Source organism: Gorilla gorilla, chromosome 3 (assembly GCF_029281585.2).
Source record: "Gorilla gorilla gorilla isolate KB3781 chromosome 3, NHGRI_mGorGor1-v2.1_pri, whole genome shotgun sequence".
NCBI classification, from domain to species: Eukaryota; Metazoa; Chordata; class Mammalia; order Primates; family Hominidae; genus Gorilla; species Gorilla gorilla.
Window position 1 is genome coordinate 8,064,080 of NC_073227.2, and position 23,427 is coordinate 8,087,506.

Sequence of the window (23,427 nt, forward strand, 5' to 3'; positions counted from 1 at the left end):
GAGACCCAGTACAGTGGCTCACGCTTGTAATCCCAGCACTTTGGGAGACTGAGGCAGGTGGGTCACTTGAGGTCAGGAGTTCGAGACCAGCCTGGCCAACGTGACATGGCAAAACTCTGTCCCTACTAAAAATACAAAATTAGCCAGGTATGGTGGTACAGGCCTGTAATCCCAGCTACTCGGAAGGCTGAGGCAGGAGAATTGCTTGAACCTGGGAGGCAGAGGTTGCAGTGAGCCAAGATCGTGCTGCTGCTCTCCAGTCTGAGTGACCAAGTGAGACTCCATCTCAGAAAAGTGGTAGAGATTAAAATGCAAAACAAAAAAGTTGTATTGGGAGGTTGGTAGTGGAGTGAGAGGGATATCTTAGTGCTGGCTATGATGCTTTTCTAGCACTAAGATTTCTCCTTGCAGGATAAGTCTTGCTGAGATAATGTCATTAGGTAAAAGGCAGAGGCTGTGTGCAGCCTGTAGTACTTAATATGGAGACCAGTATATTTGGTTTTAAAAATGGTACCTCCAAATATAATACTTAAAGAAAAGGGAAGCTGATACCCCATTTCTATGACATATGCCTAGAATTTTGGTGCTTTTGTTTCCCGCAAGAATGAAATGTTCTATTATTTTTTCATTTTCAGAATATATTCCTCTCATTAGAACCCCATATTATATGTATAACCCAAAAAGTGGAAACCATGTTCTTCCACCAGTGGCATTAGACCAAGAAAGCCTGCCTTTGAACCTTTAAAAGCCTGTCTCCAATCCTTAAACCCTTAATGGCTAGTGAACACAGCAATTCCCAATTAAGAGTCCTCAAATCTGATCTCAAAAATAACTGTCATGTTTTAGTAGAAGAGTGTACCTGAGACTTGGCCCTAGAAACATGTTTAAATGTCAACAATAACAGCAGATACCTGGAAACTTGTTCACTTGACCGGAGAATATGTCATTGTCATGAAATGAAACTCCATGCCAGTAGATGTCACAAGGCAAGCGCCGGCCAAATGGGAACTAGAAGAGAAAAAATGTGACTCACAATAAGAAGAAGAAGAGCAGCGACCACACTGAGTATCCATTACGTACACATTCCTGGCACCCTGGTGTACTTACCATGGTTTAATCCTTACAATACGCATATGAGGTAAGTGATATTCTTTGCCATTTTACAGATGAGGAAACAGATTCAAACCGGTTTAATAACTTGTTCCAAGTGGTAGAGCTCTGATTACATGTGGCAGATACTACACTCCTGGCTTTGCAGGCACCATTTCACTTTAATCCTTATAACTACCTTATAAAGGATTACTCCCATTTTGCTGATTCAAAACTTGGGGCTGACAGAGGTAATTTAACATGCCCAAGGGTCACACAGAGCTGGTAAGGGGAGGAACCATGATTAGAGTCCAGGTCTATCCAAATTCCAAGCCCATACATCCCTTCCTCTGAAAATTACAACCCTCAACCGAGCCCAAAAGAATAAGCTTTCAGAGTCCCTCTTCCTTTATCTCTCTCTCTCTCTCTCTCTCTCTCACACACACACACACACACACACATACACACACACATATGCTCCATGAGGGTAAGATGAATCCCAGTGCCTGAAACAGTTCCCAAAACTCATAGAGTCTTCCTGAATTAATAAATGAACAAATCAGGAGTGGTCATCTGACTCAAGATGAGATAACCAGATTCTCTCTTCCAGGAATCTGGAAATCAGAGACGCCAGGCAGCCTCTGCTGGCCCTTGAACTGGCAGGGATAAAAAGCCAGGGCAGGGCAGCTGTGCTTGGCTATGTGCACAGGAGCAGAGACAGCCAGTCTGCTGAGAGACAAGAAAGGAGCAGGTGTGGGAGGGAAAGCAGAGATGAGACAACATGGCCCTAGAAACTCAGACTGAGTGGCCTCAGACCCGCGTGAGCCTGTAAGATAGCCTTGTATCCTGAGAACACCTTTTTGGTCTTCTAAAATCTTGTTTGGCACAAGCTATAGAGTTTCAATTATTTGCAGCCAGAAAATTTCTCACCGAGACAAAAGGGCCTGTTCTTTCCACTACATCCTGCTGCTTCTCAAAGTTATCAACAAGCTCTGCATTTAATGAACATATTTTTTAAATCTGTAACTCAGATGACCTTGTTAAAGGAGAAAAGGGAGGCCATGTTAGTTCATATTCAGAATTTGCTTGTTAAAAGTGCACACGAATAGATATGCCAACATATTAAATAAAAATCTTTTGATTTTCCCATTCTAGGACTATAGGCAATCAGAATTTTTATCTACTTCAAGTTGAGGGGCCAAGGTCCAATGGAAGAACATAGCCTTACTAATGAAATGGTGGTGACTCAATGCTTTCCATCCATTCCACATTAAAATGAAGCCAGCCTCAAGTCATTTAAATCAGTCACATTATTTCAAAGCCGTGCACAGTGAGGCATATGTTGTACACTCTACTCACATTAACAACTTCTATCTATAATTTACAGCATTTTGCTCATTTTCTTTTTATGCAATGGGCTGTAAGTTATTAATTCAGTACTCATAAATACAATGAGATACAACATATGTTATTTTCTTCTAGCTGTTAAGTGCTAATATAGAGAAGGAGAAAATAACCAGAATTAAGCAGGCTATCCAAGCAAAGGGTAAAGTGGCTTTGCTTTGTTGCCCACAATGAGGAACAAACACCTTGTCAGTGGGCAACCCAATGACTCTTATCTCCTTTTTCATCACTCTTTAATGCTTACCACCCTCATGAATACCAAATTGCCCCTCCTTTTAGAGGCACCTGTAGCTCATTCAGTTTTGAGAAACTACCATTTTTAAAAATGTGTCCATTCACTCAGTAATTATTATATGCCAGACTAGGTGCTAGGAATATGGGGGATATAATTTTAATTAAGTCCCAGGATTTCACAATTCTACCTCTTTTTAAGCTCCTTTAAAAACTGTCCGCTTACACAGCTAACATCATACTCAATGGCAAAATACTAAAAGCTTTAAAGCTTTTCCTCCATGATCAGGAATAAGACAAAGATGCCCACTTTTATTTAACATCAACATAGTATTATAAATTCTAGCCAGAATAGGCAAGAGGAAGAAATAGAAGGTGTCCACATTAGAAAATAAGAAGCAAAATTATCTGTTTGTTGATGACATGATCCCATATGTAGAAAACTCTAATGATTCCACAGAAAAATATTAAAAGTAATAAACAAATTCAGCAAAGTTGCAGGATACAAAATCAACACATAAAAATCAACTGTGTTTCATACATGATAAGGAACAATCCAAAAATGACATGTTTTTAAGAATTCCATTTATAATAGCATCAAAAAGAATAAAATACTTAGGAATTAACCAAAAAGGTGAAAGACTTGTACACTGAAAACTATAAAATATTTGTAAAAGAAATTAAAGAAGATATTAATACAAATAAACAGAAAGATATCCTATGCTCATAGACCGGAAGAGTTAATATTGTTAGGATGTCAATACTACCCAAAATGGTCTACAGATGCAATGCAGTCTCTATCAAAATCCCAATAACTTTTTTTCAAAATAAAAAAATCCATCCTAAAATTCATATGGAATTACAAGGGACCCCAAATAGCAAAAACAATCTTGAAAAAAAAAAAAAGAACCAAGTGGAGTTCTCATACTTCCTTTTTTTTTTTTTTTTTTTTTGAAACAAGAGTCTTCCTCTGTCACCCAGGCTGGAGTGCAGTGGTACAATCTCAGCTCACTGCAACCTCTGCCTCCTGGATCAAGTGATTCTTTCTCTTCCGCCTCAGCCCCCTGAGTGGCTGGGATTACTGGCACATGCCAGCGCACCCAGCTAATTCTTGTATTTTTAGTAGAGGCTGGGTTTTGCCACGTTGGCCAGTCTGGTCTCAGGCCATCCACCTGCCTCGGCCTCCCCAAGTGCTGGGATTAAAGGCGTGAGTCACTGCACCCAGGCTGGAGGTCTCACATTTCCTGATGCCAAAAACAAAGCTACAGTAATCAAATAGTGTATACAATAACAATGAGATACCACCAGACACCTATTACAATGGCCAAAGTCCAAAACACTGACACACCAAATGCTGGCAAGGATGTCGAGCAACAGGAACCCTCATTCCTTTCTGGTGGAAATGCAAAATGGTAAAGCCACTTTAGAAGGCAGTTTGGCAGTTTCTTACAAAACTAAACATACTCTTATTATATAATCCAGCAATTAGTTCTCCTTGGTATTTATCCAAATGGGTTGAAAAACTTATATCCACACAAAAATCTGCACATGAATGTTTATAGCAGCTGTATTCATAACTGCCAAAACTTGGAAGCAGCTGAGATGTCCTTCAGTAGGTGAGTCCTTCTGTAGGTGAGTAGATAAATAAACTACAGTATATCCAAACATTGAAATATTATTCAGTGCTAAAAAGAAATGAGCTGTCAAGCCACAAAAGACATGGAGGAATCTTAAATGCATATTACTAAACGGAATAAGTCAATCTGAAAAAGCTACATGCTGTATGATTCCAACTAAACTACATTCTGGAAAAGGCAAAACTGCAGAGACAGTAAAAAGATCAGTATTTGCCAGGGGCCAGAGGGGAGGAAGAGATGAACAGGTGAAGTACAGAGGACTTTAGAGCAGTGAAAATACTCTGTGTGATACTATAATGGTAGATACATGTCATTATATGTTTTTCAAAACCCATAGAATAGCACCAAGAGTGAAGAGTAATGTAAACTATGGACTTTGGGTGATGATGACATGTCAATGTAGTTTCATCAGTTGTAAAAAACACACCACTCTGATTCAGGATTTTGATGGTGGGGGAGGCCATCAATGCAGGTGGGGGAAAATCTCTGCACCATATGCTCAATTTTGCTGTGAACCAAAAATGCTTTAAAAATGAAAATAAAAACAAATGAAAAAAATCAGTGTGGTACTGGCATAAAGACAGATATAGAGGACAGTGGGATAGGATAGCTCAGAAATAAAGCCTCTCAGGTGTGATCAAATGATTCTCAACAAGGATGACAAGACTATTCAATAGAGAAAGGGCAGTCTTTTCAACAAGTGGTGCTGGGAAAACTGAATATCCACGTGCAAAAAGAATGAAGTTGGACCTTTACCTTATACCATACACAAAAATTAACCCAAAATAGATCAAAGGCCTAATCATATGAGCCAAAACTATTAAATCCCCTAGAAGAAAATATAGGAGAAAAGCTTCATAACACTAGAAATATAGAAAACATAGGAGAAAAGCTTCATAACACTGCATTTGGCAATGATTTCTTGGATATGACCACGTAAGCACAGCCAACAAAAAACAAAATAGGTAAATCAAAGATAAAAATCAAAAACTTTTTTCATCAAAAGACACTATGAACAGAGTGAAAAGGTAACCCACAGAATGGCAGAAAATATGTGAAAATCATATATTTGATAATAGATCAACAGTCAGAATATATTTTTTTCTTTTCTTTTTTTATTTTATTATTGTTATACTTTAAGTTTTAGGGTACATGTGCACTACGCGCAGGTTTGTTACATATGTATACATGTGCCATGTTGGTGTGCTGCACCCATTAACTCGTCATTTAGCATTAGGTATATCTCCTAATGCTATCCCTTCCCCCTCCCCTCACCCCACAACAGTCCCCGACGTGTGATGTTCCCCTTCCTGTGTCCATGTGTTCTCATTGTTCAATTCCCACCTGCGAGTGAGAACGTGCGGTGTTTGGTTTTTTGTCCTTGCGATAGTTTGCTGAGAATGATGGTTTCCAGCTTCATCCATGTCCCTACAAAGGACATGAACTCATTCTTTCTTGTGGCTGCATAGTATTCCATGGTGTATATGTGCCACATTTTCTTAATCCAGTCTATCATTGTTGGACATTTGGGTTGGTTCCAAGTCTTTGCTATTGTGATTAGTGCCACAATAAACATACGTGTGCATGTGTCTTTATAGCAGCATGATTTATAATCCTTTGGGTATATACCCAGTAATGGGATGGCTGGGTCAAACGGTATTTCTAGTTCTAGATCCCTGAGGAATCGCCACACCGACTTCCACAATGGTTGAACTAGTTTACAGTCCCACCAACAGTGTAAAAGTGTTCCTATTTCTCCACATCCTCTCCAGCACTTGTTGTTTCCTGACTTTTTAATGATCGCCATTCTAACTGGTGTGAGATGGTATCTCATTGTGGTTTTGATTTGCATTTCTCTGATGGCCAGTGATGATGAGCAGAATATATTTTTAAACTCCTACAACTCAACAATGAAAAAACACTTACAAAATGGACAAAAGTCCTGAATAGACATTTCTCCTAAGATATACTAATGGCCAATGAGCATATGAAAAGATATTTAACATCATTAATCATTTAAAAAATTGCAAATCAAAATCATAAGAAACTGCTTCATACCCATTAGGATAACTATTATGAAAAACAGGCTGGGCGAGGTGGCACACACCTGTAATCACAGCACTTTGGGAGGCTGACGCAGGAGGAGTTCAAGACCAGCCTGAGCAATGTAGCAGGGCCCCCATCTAACAAACAACAACAGCAAAATACCTGAAAAATTAGCTGGGCATGGTGGCATGCCTGTAGTCCCAACTACTCGGGAAGCTGAAGCAGGAGGATTGCTTGAACCCAGGTGTTTGAGGCGATAGTGAACTATGATTGCACCACTGCTCTCCAGCCTAGATGATAGAGACCCTATCTAAAAAAAAAGAAAAAAAAATCACAGGACCTAAGTGTTGACAAGTATATAGAGAAATTGGAACCCTTGCACATTAAGAATATAGAAAGCTGTGTAGTTTAAAAAAAAAAATTACTGGCTGATCGATCTAGCAATTCCAGTCCTGGGTGTATCCCCAAAAAGAAATGAAAGCAGGCTGGGAGTGGTTCCTCACCCCTGTAATCCCAGCACTTTGGGAGGCCGAGGTGGGCAGATCACCTGAGGTCAGGAGTTCAAGATCAGCCTGGCCAACATGGCGAAACTCTGTCTCTACTACAAATACAAATATTAGCCGGGCGTCGTGGTGCGCCTGTAATCCCAGTTACTTGGGAGGCTGAGGCAGGAGAATCGCTTGAACCCAGGAAGCAGAGGTTGCAGTGAGCCAAGATCACGCCACTGCACTCCAGCCTGGGCGACAGAGTGAGACTCCATCTCAAAAAAAAGAAAAGAAATGAAAGCAGAAACTCAAACAGATATTTATATACCAACATTCATAGGAGCATTATTCACAATAGCCAAAATGTAGAAAAAGCCCAGGTGTGCCCATTAGTGGATGAAGAAATAAACACAGTATGGTATATAAATACAATAGAAAATTATCCAGCCTTATAAAGGAAGGAAATTCTGCTACAACATGGACGTACCTTGAAGATGTGATGCTAAGTGAATGAGCCAGACACAAAAAGACAAATATCATATGATTCTACTTATCTGAGGAACCTAGAGTAGTCAAATTCATAGAGGCAGAAAGTAGGATGGTGGTTGCCAGGGGCTGAAGGGAACAGAAATAGGGAGTCAGTGTTTAATGGGTACAGAGTGCCAGTTTGGGAAGATGAGAAAGTTCTGGAGATGCATGACGGTGATGGTCGGACAGCAGTGTGATTGTACTTAAAGCCACTGAACTGTACACCTAAAAATGGTTAAAATGGTAAATTTTATATCATGTATGTTTTACCACAATAAAAACAAAACACCATCTACTTAAGCCCCCTGATAGAGTTTGGATTTGTGTCCCCGCCCAAGTTTCATGTCGACCTGCAATCCCCAGTGTTGGAGAAGAGGCCTGGTGGGAGGTGATTGGATCATGGGGACAGACTTCCCTCTTGCTGCTCTCGTGACAGTGAATTCTCACGAGATCTGGTTGTTTAAAAGTGTGTAGCACCTCCCCCTCTTCTCTCTCTTCCTCCTGCTCCAGCCATGTAAGACACCTCCTTCCTGTTTGCCTTCTTCCATGATTGTAAGTTTCCTGAGGCCTCCAGAGCCATTCTTCCTGTACAGCCTGCGAACCATGAGCCAATTAAACCTCTTTCCCTTATCAATTACCCAGTCTCAGGTAGTTCTTTATAGCAAGAACAGACTAATACGCCCCCTGCAGCTGAGGGGCCATTTGTGGCTCTACTCTGAGCTGTCTGCAGCATAGAATGCTGTTCAGATTGTCATGGAGCATTGAAAGCTGACAAATGGTTCTCAGATCCCCATTCTCCATCTTTTTCCAGTCCCGACCATCCTCCCAGTTTCCCGGGTTCTAAATCTGGTAGTCATCTTTCCTTTTCTCTTCTTCAGACACTTTTGGAAAAAGCACTGGATTTGGGATCAGCAGACCTGAAAGTCCTGGACTTGTCTCTGGCACTCACTGTGAGATTGTAATTAAGCCTCTATCCTCAGGAGATAGAGATGAGGAAACGTGGCAAGATAGCGAGGAGAACCAACCAAGATATGGAAATGGAAGGGCTTAGTACATGCCACAGAACAACACAATCTGAGTTCCATCATTGATTCAGGTACTCATTAGGTGTTGATTAAGTACCTCCTACGCACCAAAGGGTCTCAGGAGCCAACAACACAATGGGAAATGTCTGCCTTCAGAGTATATGGTCCACGGGGGAGAAGATGATAAGCCAGATGGTGCTCAAAGGTATCACTATAAACCATGGTAGGGGCTGTGGAAGGAATCCCAGAGAGCAACGAGGGCACAGGAAGACCCAGTCACATCTGGGGAGCCTGAGAAGGCCACCCCATGTCAGGTGACCACCTGTCCATTTGTCCAGAAGGTTCCAGCGTATGCCTGTTGTCCTGGTGTTATTATTCATAACACCCATTGCACTTTCAAATGTATCCCAGTTTGGGTAATAAATAAAATGGTCAACCTTTTCCTGAGGATGGGCAATTTGAGCTGAGATTGGAAGGAAGAATGGGAGTTGACTAGGAGATGAGGGAAGAAGGGTGTTCAGACAGAAAATAAATGTGTAAAAGCACAGAGGTAGGACTGTCATTGGCTCAAGGCAAAGCCTGATGGAGGGTCAGGGTGGCTGCAGCAGAGAGGACAAGAGGAAAGTGGTGGAGATGAGACTTCAGCAGGGGGCAGCTCAGGTAGGGCTGCACCCTGTGCTGGAGCATGCCCCCGCCCCCTCTCCCCGGAAGAGAATGAAACCAGCGAGCCAGCTGGGAAAGAGAGACCACAGAGAGAGAGAGTACATGTTGTAAAAGCAAGGGAAAAGTGTTTCAAGACTAAAGGAGTGGTGGGAAGCTGAGAGGTCAGACAAGATGAACATTAAAAACTGCTCATTTGATATAACGCCACAGAGAGCTTTGGAACCACTCCAGTTCACACCATCACCTTCCTGATTCCCTTACTATGCTTAGGATGTGCCTGTGCTGTTCTTTAGTTATTTCATGTGTAATCCTTATCTCCCTCATTAACACTATGCACTTCTAGGGCTAGGGACAATTTGATATGCATGTCTCAGGTCTCCAGTGGGGTGTAACCAGGTATCTGGCAGGTCCCAGGCCCACAGGAAAATTAGAAGCCATAATCCTGAGAATCACCCATGTCACCTTCTCCCTCCTCAACATCCACTGGGCAGCAAGCCCTCTGGCTGATCTTCTAGCTTATTTTTAATTTCCTCTCCTTCCTGAATCCCCACTGCCTCTGCCTTACTTCAGGGCCTCATCTCTCACCAGCCTCCTCCCCCATCTCCCTTCCTCCAGGGTCTCCTCTTTAGTCTACCTGACACACAGCAGGATGAGAGACTTTTATTTTCATTATTTTTATTTTTATTTTTTCAGAGATGGGGTCTCACTCTGTCAGCCAGCCTGGGTGCAGTGGTGTGATAATAGCTCACTGCAGCTTCAAACTCCTAGCCTCAAATGATCCTCCTGCATCAGCCTCCCTAGTAGCTGGAACTATAAGTACATGGCACAGCACCTGACTATATCTTTTACTTTTTGTAGAGTCAGAGTTGCGCTATGTTGCCCAGGCTGGTCTCAAACTCCTGGCCTCAAGCAGTTTTACCACCTTGGCTTTCCAAAGTGCTGGGATTATAGATGTGAGGCACTGAACCCAGCCCAGATTTTTATTTTTAAACACAGCTCTGACCATATCGCTCCTTTGCTACAACTCTTCAATGCCTCCCCGTGGACCGACCACAGGATCAAGGCTAAGCTCCAAGCCTCATCTGAAAGACACTACAGACTCCCCTCTGCCAACCTGCCCACCTCAAGTTGGGCCACTTAACTCTTGGGCACTTGCACTGTCACTGTGACTACTTTCGATCCTTTAAGGATACAGCACTTTATTATTTGGTGGCCTGGGTTTCTTCATGTCCTTCCGCCTGGGATCTTCTGACTGGGCTTGCCCATCCACTCCCCCTCCATGATGATGATCTCTCAGCTCTCTTTGTCTGTGGCCTCTGTCGCTACACCCATCACAGGCCATTCTGCAACATCTTGTCTGTACATCTGTCCACCTGGCCACTTTGCAAACTCCTTAAGCACAAGGAAAGCCCATGATCATCAGTGTATCCCTAACACCAAGTCTTCAGCACCCTGTAGGCTTTGTTTTTAACCTTTCTGAGGTCATAAATTCCTTTGAGATTCTTGCCAGAAAAAAAAAATGCACGCACATGCACAAAATCTTCCACATGAGCTTAGGAGATTCAAAGACTCCCTACAGCCCCTAGTTGTTCTCAGATACCAGTGTTAGCAATGGCTGCAGTAATGTTTCATGAATAAATGAACTCACAAAGAGCAGCCACTCAAATACATGTCATCATCATCACCACTAACATTAGCATTTAGGTAATGCTTGTTCCTATGTCTATGTGTTAAACACTTTACATGTATTACCTTATTTAATCCACAAACATGATAAAAGTGCTATTAACCCTATAATAAAGATTATGATATAGGTGCTACTATTAACCCTATTTGCAAATGAGGGCACCAAGTGCTAGGAGAGTAAATAACTTTCCCAAGGTCACAGAGGTATTATATTAAGGGCAGAGGCAGGATCAAATCCAGGTCTGCGCAGTTTCCAGGCCCATGCACTTAAGCACTACAGATGTCTTTTTGGAGACTGCTATAGTCTTATTTACTAGTCACGCGTGAATAACTGTAACCCTCACCCTACATGCTACCATCTTTGTCACAAAGAAAGTTCCTCCCCCAGAGTATACACCTGGATGGACCAGAAATCTTTTCCCTCTTGACCAGAAGAACTAAAAACAAACTTGCAAAATAGTCACGTTCAAACGAGAACTGAAGCTGTTAAATGTTCTTTGAGCAAATCTGTGTTTAAGGAATTGATGTTCGGGTCCCTCTTCTAATGGCCCAAAGAGAAATTTCAAGTCCCCCTGGGGACTTTGCAAAATGAAATTTCACAGTGAATGCTGATGAAAGCACAGTTCACATTTCTGTACTTTGTGAATGATTTTCTTCATAAAGCTTCTCTATGAACAGAAAGCATTTCAACTGACTGAGGATAAAGGTGGCAAATAAGCTTTGATATAAGCAAGTCTGTGTGCAATGCATCTGTAGGGGGGAAATGGTCCAAATGGCTGCTCTAAGATGAGGGGTCCAAAGTACTCAAAGGAAACACAGGGAAGGTGCTGTCATGGCTAAGGTACCAAGCGTGGACCAGCGAGACCCCAGCTCAAGCCCCAACCCACCACACCCCACTCAGAGACTCCAACAGTGACTTTGCTTCCGCAGCTCAGCTACAACTGAGAAAAACAATAGTAATAAAACCTGTCCACCTCCCAGGGCTGTTATGTGGACTGCGATAACACATGGGAAAGCATTTTGTAAACAGTACATTGCCGTAATATGAGACAAGTTATTATTTTTAATGTCCAAGGAAATCACCTCAACAAGTAACTTCAATTTAAAAAGACGCCAACCAAATATCGCGCGTCATTAGGACAGCTCTTGAGTAAGGACACTGCGGTGTGCGTGCACTTGGGAAACCTTCCATGATGCCTTCAGGCAGGTTAATAGAGTTCTCTCCAATGTTCCCCTGGCATTCTGTTGGTGCCAGTAATATACCCACTGTCTTACGGGGCATTAATGTTTACATGACGGCCTCCCTCACCTGACAGGATGCTTCAGGGGAGAGACATTTTATTCTTCTTTCTATTCTCTCCCCTACCTGTGGTCTGCAGCCTCCAAGATGGTCCCCAGTGATCCCTGCCTCCTGGAATTCAATCCCTTGTGTGTCCTCTCCCACATTGTCACAGGCTTGGTCTAGATGACCAATGGCATACAGCAGAAGTGATAAGCCGTCACTTCTGATATTTAGGATATTTTTATAAAAAGACTACGGTGTCTGCCTTAGTCTCCTCACTCCCCCTTTGCTTTGGGAATGCCTAGGGAGACACCCACGTGGTAAGCAACCGAAGTCACCTACCATCAGCCATGTGAGTGAGCTTGGAAGTGGATCCGTCAGCCACAGTCAAGTACTCAGGGTCTGCGGCTCTGCCCAACAGCTTGACTGTAGCCTCATGAAAAAGCCTAAGCCAGAACCACCCAGCTAAGTCACACTCAGATTCCTAACCCTCAAAAATGGTGTAAGATCATGGATGTTTTTTTTTAAGCTGCTTAGTTTTGGGGAAATTTGTTACACAGCAATAGATAATGAATGCACCATTTCAGTTTTAGAGCAAGGTCCCAGAGAAAGAACATGTTCTGAGAATGAAGGAATTTAAGATTAATATATCCTTATAATATAATGAATATAATAATTACTATTGAGTACTTAACAATGTGCCAGGTATCTTACATAAATGCCTCCATTTTGCAGATAAAGAAATATAATCCCATTGCTAATAAGTGACAAACCCAGAATTTGAAGCCATGTTGGTTTATCTCCAAAGACTGCACTCCTTCAATTCGACTAAGGGGGATGGATGGATGGATGGATGAAATGAGCACATACAGCAGAGATTTGTGACAAACACTTCAAAGAAGATATCATAAATTTCTTTAACATACCCTGCAGTTTCTGCCTTGACATCCATTTTGTGGTCTAGCATAAGTTATTTGAAACCCAGTCATACCACATCGCCTTTGGCCTAGTTAAAACTTTTCCTCCCATGTGGTTGTTTGTGATACTGCCTGCTTGTTGCTCATCCCACGGACCCAAAACCCAACACACCCACAGCTGCTGACCACAACAAAACCTAATCACCAACACCAGAGTCTGTCTGTCTCTCTTCTCTCTCTCTTTCTCTCTCTCTGTGTCTCTCTCTTGCTCACTCACTCGCTCTCACTTCCCACTCGCTGGTTGAGCTCTCTGTCCCCTCCAGACTTCCAGAGAGTCCCCAGTCAATGCCCCTAAACTCTCTGGATCCTCTGAGTAATAAATTTCTTCTGTTTCACCTCCTCATTGTGTCTCATCTGACACACACCCAAACCTAACTTTCCCCTTGGTCAGGGCTCTCCTGGAGACTGGCTATCTTGGCCTGTGGCCACACTCAACAGAGAGACCTCGAGACCAAATTAGAAAGAACCCATAACAATAAAAATCATAAAAGAAAAAACATAGCACAGAAAAGTCCAGAAGAGGCCAATTAAGACAAAGAAAGAACTAAGCAACTGCCCTTCAAGAGTGGACAAAAAAAAAACTATCACTCTTCCTCAATCGAGAAAAAAAGCAGACTAAGAAAATACTGGTGGAAATTGATGAAATCCTGAAGGGTGTGACCAGATGGAACACAGTTCTATCTGCCAAATGTGAGCACATCAAAAGAAGGCATGTCCCTTTCAGGCCTGAAAGAGGGAGGCCCGCTCACTTCTCTGCCTTGCTGCTCACATCTCAGTGAACAGCATTGCTCCCCAGGCAGAGGAGAAATTCCACCCCAACTGAGGGGCTCAGGAAGATTCCAGGCTCACTCTTGCCCATGGAAAATGGAGCTGGTGAGAAAAGTTTTCCCCATGCCAGCAAGGGACCAGACAGCTTCCCGACTGCAGTGTCTTTGGATGGGGCTGGTGGGGAAGCCCACCTGAGGGAGCAACTCCAAGCCTGTTTCCTCGATGGGAACAATAATGTCGACTTGATTGGGTTATTACAAGGATTAATAGTATGTTTGGACCACCTAGCACGGGGCCTGGCACACAATGCTTGATGCATAGCAGGTGTTCAAAAAATGCTGGTTTCTTCTTCTCTTCCATTCTTTCCTATCATTCTTCACCTCATACTTATTGACTGATAAGATTTTTAAAAACTCTTCCTTCATCCATCTTTCTGTTACCCAAAAGAGCTAGGAGATGGGGGTGTTTTGCAGGACTAGCCTAAGTTTAAATGTGCACATGGTACAATCAGGGTATTAAAGCCATGTGAGTCTTCATGGGTAGGCACGTAACCTCTGGAGAAAGCCCACAAGTGCAGAAAGGCTCCTTCCCTCGAGTTCAGGAACTTGGATTCAAATCTCAGCCCTGCCAACTATTAAGGGCCTGGGTTTCATCATCTGAGAAAGATGAGTAGCAGAGCCTCCCTCACAGGGGATGTTGTAAAGGTGAAAACAACCGCATAGGTGAAAGTCTGTTTGTGAATGGCCTGGCAGACAGTAGGAGTCAAATTAGTCCAATTAGAGAATATTGAGAGCAAGCCTCCTGGATTATTCACCTAATTAAGTCCCTTGGTGAGAAAGGCAGAGAGGAAGAGTCCCCAGACATGCCTGCTGGCAGAGAAAGCAGAAGCTGGCCCTCCACAAACCCACCTCAGGAAACACAGTCCATCAAGCATGGCTCTGGTCCACCAGGAATCCAGGAGCTGGGTCGGGGTAGAGGCAGATGTGTCGACAGATCTGCAAATGCACTCTGCGTGTCAAAGTGCTGTGTGAGAGCCCAGAGGGAGGAGCAGTGGTTTCTGGTCTAGATGAGAAAAGCTTAACCAAGGAGGGGCCACTGGAGCGGGGCGTGAAGTAGGCCTTCGCAAAGGAAGAGACAAAGGGAAATCAGGCAGAGGACTATAGGACAGCAGAGACGTCCCACATGCCTGGAGCCTGGGGGGCAGGGGAACAGCCAAAGTTGGAGAGGTCCACGCAGCCCACACAGCCCACACAGATCACGGTAGGCTCACAGGGCAAGCTGCGGAGCTGGAGCTTGACTCTGCAGGTGGAGGAAGTGCCCAAGCAGGGCTGTGTCAGACCAGGGCAGAATGGAGAGTGGATGAGGAGTAGAGAGAGACTGAGAGCAGCCAGGACCATAAGGAAGCTGACCTAGGCTGGGAGAAAGGGGAGGGAGCATGGGTGGGGACTGGGACCAGAAAAAAGTATGCGCAGGGAGCAGGGCTGGGGGAAGGCGTGGGAGAGTAAAGGCAGTCATGGCTCCGCGTGCAAGGACTGCTCTGACAGTTCACACACTTCACAGTGCCCTTCCCTACTGCCCGTGGGCTACCTTCCTGTCTCACCTCCGCCAGGTTCCTAGTCGTTTGGGAATCTGAAGGGAGAGGCTCCCACGGAGATAACTAGCGCTCTGAAGAGCCTTCCCATGTAATAAAGGCGCCGTCTGGCTCCAGTGGATTTCCCGGGAACACAATAATTACTCATCCTCTAATAGAGCCAATAAATATAGCAAGAGGATAAGTAATTAACAACCTTTTGCTGGAAAGTAGCAATTCTTGTGATCTATGAAGTTTCCTTTTCCTGTTCACTTCTTCTTCATTATTGCAAATATGATACCCTGGGTAAGCGTGCCATTCATCCTTCACTGAGTTAATCACCAAAGCATGTTGTATTTTTTATTAAATCCATTCATTATAATTGACTCATATGAATGGAAGCTGGAAGAGCGGTGGTGAGGCCCATCGTCCGCCTTGCTTCCGCTTGTGATTGCAATACTTTTAATGAGATCAAAATTGTTACCAAACAATTTAACAATGGGGAGGAAAAAAACCCATTAGTAGGAGGGGAAGATAACCTTGCCCCTTTCATAATTTCAGCATACCATAGCAATCTCCCCCAGTTATTTATTCTGCTATCTAATTTCCCACCCATAAAGAATATTTATTAGTAGTAATTATATTATTAGGCAACAGAAAAAGAAAAACTTCACAAACTTCTAAAGCAATTTACCTCTTGGCTTGCAGTTTTAATTAAAATTCCAGTTTATTTAGCAAATAGCTCTGAAAAGATTAGATACCAATTTAGCACTATGTTCTCTTTCCACTTTCCAATTCATGAGGGTGATACAAACAACAAAATAATCTCTTTAAATGACTCTTACTCCATTCCATCATAATTCAGCCCATGGAAAAGAGCTCCAATATCAATTATAAATTATAAATGAACTCCATTATACCCTGCAAATTATCAACAGTAATCTCCCAGTTCTCTACTTTCTCACAGTTGGTAAATTACATCAATTCACCACTAGGCCTCAAATTACCTAGACTCTTCCACATCAAAACTTTAAATGGTTTATTAACTGAAATGGAAACAATGCAAATCAGGTTTCCGTTTCAGCAACATTTACCTCCCACCCAGGATATCAGACAGCTTTATCCAAAGTCGCACCTGACTTCTCTTAGGGCGGCTTTTTCCCAGCTATCCAGGAACCCAGTCCAATTCAGTACTTTCCCCAATAAAAAGTCCCACCAGAGCATTGGTCTAAAGGCACCACGGTGTTGCCAGTCCATAAATTCATTTATTCAACACATAAGCAAGTCATGCCTTTGAGCCAGGCAGTATGCTCAGGGAATGCTCAGACATTCCACACACAGGAGCAGAGGGTTAGTGGTGACAGGCAAAGCTGAAGGGGGGATGTATCAGTCTGGGTTCTCTAGAAAGACAGGACTAATAGGATAGATAGATAGATAGATAAAGGGGAGTTTATTAAGTATTAACTCACATGATCACAAGGTCCCACAATAGTCTATCTGCAAGCTGAGGAGCAAGGAAGCCAGACCGAATCCCAAAGCTGAAGAACTTGGAATCCGATGTTCAAAGGCAGGAAGCATCCAGCATGGGAGAAAGATGTGGGCTGGGAGGCTAAGCCATTCCAGGATTTTCACATCTTTCTGCCTGCTTTATATTCTAGATGCCCTGGCAGCTGATTAGATGGTGCCCACTCAGATTACGAGTGGGTCTGCCCTTCCCAGCCCACTGACTCAAATGTTAATCTCCTTTGGCAACACACTCACAGACACACCCAGAATCAATACTTTGCATCCTTCAGTGCAATCAGGTTGACACTCAGTATTAACCATCACAGGGGAACACAGGAGGATGAATGAACCAGTGGACCAGTCAGATAAATAAGGCCTGCAGTCACCATCTAAGCCAAGCTTTTTACCTATGCTGTCAAATTTCCAGTCAGAGCTCCACACCACCTTGTAAACAGCCATCATATCCTCATTTCACAGAAGGAGCAACCAAGGCTCGGAAAGGTTGAAGCCATTTGAACTGACTCTTGGCGAAAAAAAGGGAAGTTACCAAAAGACTGGGAGGGAGGGTGTTCCCTCAGGAGGAAGCAAACCGCATGGGCAAAGACTGAGCAGCGAGAAGCCAGGAGCCCAAGCTGCTGGTCCTGTGTGTGGCCACTAACTTGCGGAGCTGCCTCGGGCATTCACAGACCTCTTCAAGCCTATTTCCCCATTTGCCATACGCAGGATATCCCCCATTCTGCAAATCTGCAAGGGGCTGCTCTTCTTTTCCAGCAATCGACAATGACTTGTGCTGAGCCTGATGTATCCACTGCTGCCAAAATAACGTACCCAAGGGAGAGAGAAGAGGTCTCCTAGAGGACTAACTAAAGGTGACTGGGCTCTGCCCCCTCCAAATTCATTTGCTCCTCCTGATCCCAAAACCCAGCCTGAAATTCCCAGAGATGTGCCACTGCCACAAGAGACTCGAGTCATACAATCACATATTAACAAAAATTAATATTGTACCAATAATTTCTGTAATAATAATTAAAATGGTGGCTACTATTTATGTGCTGTGTATATTACACGTGCTATCTCAATTCACTCTCACAACAACACTACGAAATAGGTAGATATATTATTTTCACTTTACCTAAGTGAAAAACCTAAACTCAGAGCAATTAAATAACTGGTTTATTTAACCCTCTGGTACTGCATCCAGTAAGTGGTAGAACAAGGACTAGAACCCAGCCTCATTAAATCCTTAGGCCCCATGGAACTGAGCCTAGGAGAAATGGATGAGATTCCTTTAACTGTCATAGAACTGCGGTGATGATGGGGTGTGTACTGAGTTCCTAGGCCCATTCTTGGGAGAAGAGTCAGGGGAGGGACCTGGCCCCACCTAGGAGCTCTCCAGAGTGCTGAACGGACTGCCACAGCATTCCCACTCAAAGCACTGCATCTTCCACCTGGGTGTCCATGCCTATGTCAAGCCTCACCTCCTGATATCAGTGACCAACAGAACCGCTAATGCAATAGTGTTGGGAATGGGAGTATAAACGGGAGAAAAAATTAACTTTTAGAAGAACTGAGCTAGAGGGGATAACAGGACATCAATCAGAGGTATCCCACAGGAACTGGAAATTCAGGAATGGGAGTAGAGAGAAGCCAAGGCAAGAAGGGCACGTGTCTGCTTCACAGAGGAATCATAGAGGAAAGAAGTGCTGAATGGGTGGATGTGTTCTTGGAGTGATTGCTGAGAAACAGCAAAGCCAGAGGTGGGAAGGGAAGGAGACTCCTTTCAGCTGCCCTAGACAGTGGGCACCAAGAACAAATATTGCATTAAACCCCACTATTGTATTAAAGGTGTTCAGGGAAGATGGCATTTTACTGCCTGTAGATTTAAATCGGTGAATAAATTCCCACTACCACTCCTAAACCTCCAGTAAGAAAGAACAAGAAATGACAAAGTGTTCCAGGGAAAAATAGAAAATAGAAAGTGATCTGCTGTAAGGTGACACGATTCAAGCTCAAATCCACATTTTTTTTTTTTAACTGAATCTCACTCTGTCACCCATGCTGGAGTGCACTGGAACAATCTCAGCTCACTGCAACCTCCAGCTCCTGGGTTCAAGCAATTCTCCTGCCTCAGCCTTCGTTCAGAGTCAGTAACTGGGATTACAGGCACCCACCACTACACCTGGCTAATTTTCATATTTTTGGTAGAGATGGGGTTTCGCCATGTTGGCCGGGGTGGTCTCGAACTCCTGGCCTCAAGTGATCCGCCTGCCTCAACCTCCCAAATTGCTGGGATTACAGGTGTAAGCCACTGCACCCCGCCAATCATATCCACTTTTAATTGAAGTAAAAACATCTTAAAATTTTGAGAAGTCACTTGGAAAGGCCCTGAGCTTCTCTTTGGCCTTGAGACCACAGAACCAAAAGGCTTACATAAAGGGATATTTATAAACACACCTCTCCCTCTGGTGGTAACAGAGGTATTTAAAAAGCACATTTATTCTCTGGCTCCATCCCCACCTCCACCCTCCTACAGATCTTACATAAAAATAGTTATGCCCTTTTATGAACTTAGTCTCTCATTCAAGCCCACTTTATTATGCATCAACTCAGTGTCAGGCACTGAGGGGTTCAGAAAAGAATAAGGCTCAGTCCCTGTCTTCAGGATGGACTTGTAAACAAATGATAATGCAAATTCACCCACGTCCTAGCAGGTGAGGGCCAAAGGGCTACAGGAGCATGAAGCAGAGCATGAGTTATTCTGCTGGAAGGAAAGGTGTGGTTTGGAAGAAATGTCAAAGGTGAGGTAGAATTTGCTAAGTCTAGAAGCCAGGAAAGTGGTGTGGGCACGGGACCATGAGGAGCATGATCATAGGTTTCCTTGAGGCAGGAACACCTTCATGATTTCCATACTGCTGGTGCCTAGCCCAGTGCCTGGGAGGGAGTAGGCGTGAAACAGATGCTAGAGGAATTAATGGCATGTAGCTCCATGTGGAGGGAGGAAAGCCTGCCCACGGGGCTTTGCAACAGACAGGGAACTCAGTGGAGACAGAATCCATAAGCCTCAAGACCAATTTTAATGTGAAACTGCTCAAGCCTACAGCTGTCATGTTCAGATTTGGTCCTTCATTTCTCCTGGCAAGGATTTAACAATAACGTTCATGTCCACCTCACCACAGGGGAAAGGAAATATATGACTACAGTGGGGTCTAATTTCAAGAGGGATGGGCCAGCTCCCGGCTGCAAGAGGGAGAGTCCACTCTGCTGTTTAGAATTTTAAAAGGTATCATCAGCAATAACTGATCAAATATGATGGGAGAGGGGACTAGCACGTATGGGCACCTTTATCAAATTTTGGAGCCTCCTTTTGTTTCTGATGTTGAGCTATAAGTTCCAAATCTTCTCATTTTTCACAGCTCAACACAGCTAATAGCTGTGGCCAAATCCAGTGCTTTCACTAGCTCCTTGAGATGAGAGCTGTTACTCCTCTACTAAGTATTTAAGCAATATCTTTTAATTTACTTAATGAACTCAGAACAAACTGATTGATGGCCCAGCTCAGTGGGCAATGACAGCTGGCATTTCCCTGGTGACCAGATAATGAGGCAGTTGCATTAAGTGTGTGTCACCCTGATCAGCTGGCGTGGTCTATTAAGGCAGAGCTAGGCCACGTACGGCTTTCAGTCAGCATCCACAGCCTGCAGGTCCTTAAGCACTCTGGGACTGGCTCACACACCTCTGCATTTCCATGCTGTGATAAATCTGATGCTTTCTCGGTGCACCTTGAAGAAACCAAGCCAGTCAACTTAGCTTTGGAAAAGCCTGTGTCCTGTTGCAAATAATGATTAATAGAAACATTGCGGGATCACGACTCAGGAAACTGAGATTCCAGTCCTAATTAATTCATTCATCCACTTGACAAACATTAATCGAATGCCTATCACGTGCTAGCTACTGGGCTAAGTGCTGGGATATAAAATAAAATCACTATTGCCATGTTTGCTGAGCATTTACTATGTGCCAGGCATGGCTCTAAGCACTTTCAATGTATGAAGTTACTTAAAACTCCTAACAACCCTACAGGTAAGCGCTATTATCATACCCATTTAACAGATGAGGAAACTGAGGCACAGAGACGTCAAGTAACTTGCCTCAGTTTTCAACCTCATAAGTGGCAGAGCCAGGAACAAACGCAGCCAAAATGACTCTAGAGATGAATGAGATGCAGCTCTAGCCCTAGAGAAGCTTGAAGTTTCTTGGAGGGATACACAGACATGTACACATGTGCACTTAATGCTCTGTGATCCAGAAAAAAAATGTGTAACCTGTATTAGCTTTCTATTGCTGCACAAAAAAATTAATACAAATGTGGTGCCTGAAGACAACACCTATTTATTAGTTCACAGTCCTTTAGGTCAGGAATCCACCGTGGTGTAACTGGTTTCTCTGTTCCCTGTTCCGGTTACCACGAGGCTCAAATTAAGGTGTTGCCGGGTTTGTGGCACTCATCTGGGCTCAGGGTCATCATCTGTGCTCACTGGTTGTTGGTAGAATTCATCTCCTTGCAGCCACGGGACTGAGATCCTTATTTTCCTTCTAGCTGTCAGCCAGGGACCACACTCAGCAACTAGAGACTGCCCACAGCTGCTTGTCATAGTGACCCCCATAGGTAATTGATAACATGGGTATCTGCTTTCTTCCTGACTGGCTGGAATGCATCTCTCAGACTTCCTCTTCTGCAACCAGCCAGAGAAAACTCTTCCTTGAAAGGGCTGGCCTGATTAGATCAGCCCCAGGGATATCTCCCTTTTGCCCTACAGTGTAATATGGTCACAGGGGAGGTGTCTTATCATAGACACAGGGTCCACCCACACTCAAAGGGAAGAGGATTATACAAGGCAGAGTATCATTCAAGGTCATCTTAGAATTCTTCCCACCACACTTGCTGAGTTTTCACTTTCCTGAGGCTAGACTAGATGACAATGATGATAGCTACTATTTGTATAGTGATTCACAATTTAATAAATACCTTTTCACATGTAGTCTGTTATATGAGCCTTGCCATCCAGAAATCCCAGTGCTCTAGGAGAAAAGGTTAGCTTCACTGCTCAGAAGAGGAATATAAGGGTTAGAGAAGTTACATAGCCTGCTCCCTGCCATGCTGGTAGAGCATGGGAAAGCCAAGACGTTAACTTAAGCCTTCCAGTTCCAACATCTGAGCTCCTTCCTCTAGCCCGTGCTGCCATATAGATCCAAAAGGACCAGACACAAGCTAGTGCCAGTGCCTTGACTGAAGTGGGAAGAACACAGGAATCAGACCTTGGTTTGAATCCAAGTTTTGCCGCTTGGATTCAAACCCATTAGTTCCAGGTCTTGTGCAAACCATTTCCTCTTTCTGGGTATCCTCATCTGTAAAATGGGGGGAGAAGTTGGACTACATGGTCTCCAAGGGCTCTTTCAGCCTCAAATCAGGACAAGACTGTTTCAACTACACTGTGGGAGATTATTAGCTCCAACGGTCCATTTTCTTGTTGAAGAAGAACTGTATAACTATGCCCTCTTCCAGGTATTCCTGGGGTATGGGAGAAGATCAGTGTATTAGTTTCCTAAGGCTGCCATAACAAATTACCATGAACTTGGTGGCTTAAAACAGAAATTTATTCTCTCACAGCTCTGCAGACCTGACATCCAGGATCAAGATGTCAGCAGGGTTGATTTCCTCTGAAGACTCCAAGGGAGAATCCATTCCATGCCTCTTCCTGGCTTCTGTTGGATGCCAGCAGCCCTTGGCATCACTTGCCTTGTTCACACATCACTCCAATCCCCGCCACCGTCTTCACACATGGCCCCCCTCTCCATATGTCTGTCTTCTCCTTTTCTGTCTCTTATAAAGACACTTGTCATTGGATTTAGGATGCACCCTAAAACCAGGATCATCTCATCCCAAGATCTTTAATTACATCTGCAAAGACTATTTCCAAATAAGGTCATATTCACAGATACTGGTTAGGGCTTGGACATATCTTTTTGGGGGGGGGGGCACAATTCAACCCCTATACATAAATTGATGTATGCATCCCACTAGTGATGGAATTTCAGTGCTTTCCAATTTTTCCATTACACAGAACACTGTAATAAGCATCTTTATTGTATCTCATTGAGCACATGGACAATAATTTCTCTAGAAGTGGAATTTTTGGGGTTGAAGAGTAGATACATTTTTAACACCACTAAATATTGCTAAATATTTTTGCCAATTTGATGGATGTGAAATGATAGCTCATTGTTATTTTAACTTGCATTTCATGATTAGACTAGTAAGACAAAATGTTTTTTTCCTTTTTTTGTTTTCTTTCTTTGAGATGGAGTCTCACTCCGTCGCCCAGGCTGGAGTGCAGTGGTGCAATCTTGGCTCACTGCAACCTCTGCCTCCTGGGTTCAAGTGATTCTCTTGTCTCAGCCTCCTGAGTAGCTGGGACTATAGACACCCACCACCATGCCCTGCTAATTTTTGTATTTTTAGTAGAGATGGG

General features: G+C 43.5%; 1 pseudogene; it reads right to left on the minus strand.

Annotated features, from left to right (window-relative positions):
- LOC129533287 (NADH dehydrogenase [ubiquinone] 1 alpha subcomplex subunit 8-like) overlaps window positions 1-23,427 on the minus strand; it is a 135,194-nt pseudogene that overhangs the window by 23,991 nt on the left and 87,776 nt on the right.